Source organism: Agrilus planipennis, unplaced genomic scaffold (assembly GCF_000699045.2).
Source record: "Agrilus planipennis isolate EAB-ADULT unplaced genomic scaffold, Apla_2.0 scaffold2, whole genome shotgun sequence".
Taxonomy (NCBI): Eukaryota; Metazoa; Arthropoda; class Insecta; order Coleoptera; family Buprestidae; genus Agrilus; species Agrilus planipennis.
Window position 1 is genome coordinate 4,209,038 of NW_020442464.1, and position 5,929 is coordinate 4,214,966.

The following is a 5,929-nucleotide window of genomic DNA, read 5'->3' on the forward strand; positions in this document are numbered from 1 at the left end:
ACTAACCTACGCTGTCAGTAAATTTTATTAGTTGAACAAATCTATTAAACTAATAAAATTTATTTAAAACTTTTTGTTTGAAACCAGAGTTGTTAGTTCATTTAAATTAAATAGGGAAATGGTAAGTTCAAATTGATATAAATTTGAATAGACAAACCAAAGACACAATAAAATGGTAAAAAAGGTACTTGGCCAAATTTTTGTTTTATGTACCAATGTTCCCTTTTTATTTCATGATGTACTTAATGTAGTTTATTTATTCAATTATCATATTTTTTTAAAACACGTTTGGTTCTTTTTATTTATTGAACACTTATTCAATTCGATTTTAAAAGCAAATTGTTTATGTTAAATTATGGCATAATTTCAATCTATTTTTAATTGCGGTTTTGAAATTCACCATTTATGCTATTTTTGTTCTTTAAATAGCGAACTATCGTTTTAATAAAATTTTTGAAAATAAAAGATTGAAATCTCCGTAATCTTTTTATTTAAAATGCTTTTACTTTAAAATTCTGCAAAAATATTCAAGAAAATTCAAGATACTTGGACATTTGTTTATCTTTTTCGTTATATTATACTTATTAATTCAAATTATCATAGGTAAATTTATTGAGTAGACTATAAATCATAAAATTGCTGTAATGTTATTAATGAACTGTATACATAATTACATTCCTAGAATAAAACTTCAGTACGTTGTATTGATGTACAACTATATAAAAGAGGAAATATTGTTGACTTAATTAAAGATTATTGTGGAAAACTGGCTGGAAATTATAAATTACGATTATTAATTGCAAGCTGCAATGAGTAGTATTTCTTCACGATTTTTACGTAATCTGATACACTAAACAAACAAACTAATAATATTATAAAAATCTCGTTTGTTCTGCTGACGCTAGTAGAAGTATGAGTATTAACTAATAGGAAACGTTTGCAGAAGAGATCGGCTTGTCATTTTCTCATAATTTTTAATTATTAGTTACTAATTGATGACTGCACTGGGCTTGAAATTGTGCTTCCAGGGCTCAGAAGCACTCCGTTTCATGAATAAGTATTCAGTTGAGACTTAGTTAGGGTTAGTACCTATATATTTTGTACTTTGAGTGATTGGGCCACTGGACTTTATTTAATTATTTTTGTTACCCTCAATTGTCTCTTGTTCATAAAATCTTACAGGAAAAATGCAAATATGAATAACTCAAGCAGGTTAATGCTTTCTATTCTTTATCGATAATTATTTACGATTGTGAATTTAGTAGACGCCTAAACATTTTAAAGGTCATAGACCGTAAGCCAAGGGTTAAAAACAAGTATAGAAAACTTCTTGATATCCGTAAAATAAGGTAGAAAGGGAATATTCCATATCTCGCAGCGTATAGTAAGTACATACATGCGGCGCTTATAATTAGATAAAATTGATGAAATTGCAAAAAATCGAGTGTGCACTTGTATGATAAGAATCCGGATAAAACCTGCTTGTTTCAATTGTTTATAACATCTAAGTTATCAAAAATTTTGTGCTAGACATATAAGATGCCGCTATCGTCCTACCAGATTTCTCGTGAAAGCGGAATTTTTGTGCACTGCTCTGAGTGATAAGAAGCAGACCAATTTTTTTTTAAACACGGTTTTTATGTTTTATATTACACCTACTCGTATACTACTGTAACCCTGCCAAACATTACATAGGGCGCGGACATCGTCCTGGTAAATTACCTCCAAGTGTTATAATATTAACATGATGGACTAAAATAATTCGAAGTGGTCTGTATTCTGTCGAAACTGCCAGACGCGGATCGCGATTTCGATCTTTTTGGATCTCATCAGCGCGTGGCAGACAGCTCCGACAGAACACAGACCAACTTTTACCTGCTGTCTTAACAGCGCGTTTTAGAAAATACCACAAATGGTGCGGTAAACGCCATCTGTAGTACGATGCTACGATTTAGGATTACGTATGCTCCAACAAGGTCCATTTAAATATACGGATATCTACTTGCTGAAACGAATCTCGGCGTATAGCTAGCCTCAACGTGATAGGCATGTTACCATATGTTGGAGCATATGTAATCTTTAAATGTAGCATCGTACTACAGATGACGTTTACCGCGCCATTTGTGGTATTTTGATTAACATGATGCTTTAGGCGATTTTTGTTGAGGATTTAGTAAGTTTTATACTCGATTATGCAAATGTGACACTGACTAAGTGCGACCGTTTTGCCATTTTTACCAAAATTTTCAATCGAATTGAGTGACTGGAAAATTGAAATCCGTTTAGCATACATTTTTTTTAATGCTTGGTGTTAAATATATGTATTATCATTATCATCGCAGGGTTGTCAATCCTAAGACTGGTTGGACACGTACCTCCACTTTTTCTGATCCTGAACTAATCTTCGCATTTCTTTACATCCTTTACTATCTGTGAGCAATAATCTGATGTAGGTCTACCTCTACTCATATTAACTTCTGTTTTTGCTTCTACTATCTCTCTATTTAGCCCTTCATGATTGAAAAGGTGTTCTACCAACCTACCTCAATTGAATTCCATACCGTCTTCGTTTTTAATCTTCTTTACCCCATTTCGAACGCCTTTGAACCTCTTCTTTTCCACCGCGTCCACAGTCCACGTTTCACATCCTTATTAGAAAGCCGTGTTTCAGAGATACCTACATCTTTAACAATCTTTTCTCTTGTGTTTTATATCTCTAATACTACTCGTTCCATCCTGGATTATCTGACTTCCTACATACCGAAAATCCACGCTCGTGAAATATTGCATTTCTTGATGACATCCCCCGAAAGTAGTCCCTGCCCGAATATCCGAATGGGAGCTGTATTACATCCTAAGTTCTTTACCTCAGCGGACGGCATCTTACAAATTTTGGTGAGTTGTACTCGAGATATCAGAATGGGGTAGTTTGCCGTTGCCTTGTACATCACCCTGAGTACTGGAAGAGTTACTGCTCTCTTTCAGAGATTTGTCTTAGTCTGGTTTCTCATTTAGAACCCCCCCCCGCCCTTATTGTCAAACCTATGGTCCGACTTCCCAAATCATAAGTTGTCCCCTACAGACGTCACTGAGTGTTTTGTCCTTTTTGTACTTATTTATTTAAGGCGCATTTAATGGATAATTAATTCGCCTGATGTCAATAAAGTGAATTATCTTTTAATTGAATTCCTTTCAGCACTTGTAGGCGAAGTACTAATTACTGATTTGGAATTCAATTATTTCGGTGTTTTGAGAATGTTTGTTTTGCAGATAAACTAGTAGTTGAATTGCCATTTTTTTTTAATAAACTGCTGTATACTTACAGTGAGAGATACTTATCTTCAAAATAAACATCAAGGTTCAAGACGAAGAATCTTCTAAGTAATATTAAAATGGTACAAACACACCGACACACTGACAGACAGAAAGACAGACAAAAGGAAACTTCAAAGTATTCTTCAGGGTAATATAAAAAGTTGGTACGTTATACATATGAAAAGTTCGTTATAAGAGAATTAGGCATATAAGCAAACAGTCCCTTTGTTTTTATTAATTATTTAGAAAATAAACGAAATAGCGGCAAAGGTCGTCCACTTTGATGGAAGATAAAAAGGGATTTATAAATAAAAAGTAAGTTATGATTGCTTTTTCTGACGTTCGGGTCTTTATATTAGAAGTACGTAATAACTGATAATTAAGTACGTATATTGTAAAGTAAAAATTAATTTATCATTGTGTACTTAATAATAATTACCGGGATTTTTGATATGGTACGCGACAAGCATAAGTTCGTAATAAGCGAGTACGTTATAAGTGAGTTTTACTGTATTTAATGTATATGCAGAAGACTTCGGATGGTACGTATGGGTGTCGGAAGGTTGATGTTATAGATGTGTGACCAAATCGTAATTCCTTCTACGTAACTAGAAAAATCCCTTTCTACCTATTATTTGTAAATGACAATCTTTCAAAATGTTACAGAATGGCGTGTGAATGGGTAGCAGTTGATAGTGATATTTAGTGACAACGCCTCAAGAACTCACTTCACAAATTTATAAAAATTATCATGAAGAAGTTGTACTCTACAACTGGTGATATTAAATATATGAAATCCTATGACATTAATAGGATTAATAGGATTAATATGCAATATTAATTTGAAATCATTTTTTCGATTTTTTATTTACCCACTACAAACTATCTCAAATTAATGAGAACATTGGTGCGTAAAGCCAAAAGTCCCGGGTTCGATTCCCGGCGAGGTTGTGACAACAGCAACAATTTTTCCCTCATTAATTTGAGATAGTTTGTAGCAGGTAAATAAAAAATCGAAAAAATGATTTCAAATTAATATTGCATATTAATCCACTATTAGGTAACTAACAATATCATAGGATTTCATATATTCCATCATCTTGTCAACTGCAACAGTAAAGGGACTTGCTGGTGTATTACCCCATGTACAATACGTAAAGGAAAAGGTCATCGGGCACTTCACTAAAACACTTTCGAAACATGAACGAAACTACTGTCATCCGTCTGATCAGTACTCCGGAAAAATTAAGGGAGATGAAGGTAAATAGAATGAGCCATCTCGCCCACCCACTGATATACATAAACATGAAGGTAATAATCTTGCCGAAAGCCACGACTGCTCCAACCATGATGACNTTTCATATATTTAATATATATAATTAAGTTAATAAAAATCGACGGATCGTTAACCTTGTAGGTCGGTTGGTCGTGGTTGCTGTTGTCACCTCTTGTAGTTTAATGGTAGAACATTGGTGTGTAAAGCCAAGGGCCCCGGGTTCGATTCCCGGCGAGGTTGTGACAACAGCAACAATTTTTCCCTCATTAATTTGAGATAGTTTGTGGTGGGTAAATAAAAAAATCGAAAAAATGATTTCAAATTAAAACTGCTGATATGTTTCACCTTCTGATTAAGGATTTTGATAATATTAGTTTATGTTAGGTTGAAAAATTAAAGAATGTCTTAGACTGCATGCTAATTTAGCTATCATGGTAATTGAGAGAAATATTGCAAAACTCCCAATTTGGACAAAGTACCTAACAGATATTTTTGCAAATAGCGTGGGACACCACATGGATCAGTACATTCAATTTTGGGTCTTCTCCCACTCAGGCCATCCGTAACTAAATGATTCAAGAGTAAAAGTGATAAACTAGGTATACATTAATCCAGAATTACTACACATATCTAGTCAAATTTTGTCTGTTAACTTCCAACTCCAAGCAATTGTGGATTAATTTTTTCCCACTATAGTCATCTTGAATCTTACGGTGCCGGACACCAGTGAGAACGTATTGTCCAATCAGGATTTTTGGCATCTATTTATAAGAACGTTGTGATGACTAGACTCCGATCCAGCGACATGGCCTGGATATTTGGACTATTCCTTATTATTTGGGAGGACTCCAATTCGATTCCGGATCCGCCTGCCCTGTTCTAAGTTTTTCTGTAGTTTCCTTGGATCACCTAGACAAACTATTTATATACAACACTAACTTGTACATTAATAACAAACAATGGAGCAAACAAATTTAATGGGAGCCATGGCTTTGCATGGTTATTCAAGTAGAAAATTTAAACTTTACTGAACAATGTAACTTGTAGTTAGAATAAAAAAAAGAATAATAACATACATTTGAGCAAACAAATTCAATGGGAGTGTTGGCTTTGCATGATTTTAGAAAGTTTGGATAAATTTGGCTCATAACTTGTTGTTTTAAGTTTCAAACACGACTCTAAATTTTCATTTGTTAGTTGGCTTCTTACTTTACTTTTAATTATATTCATGCAAGGGCTTGCTCGCACGAATATGTCGATCCGAAGATAGTCAGCACTCCACATGCCAACTTCTTCACCTCACTGTAACAATCTGGAAGACTATTGGGATGCGGTGAA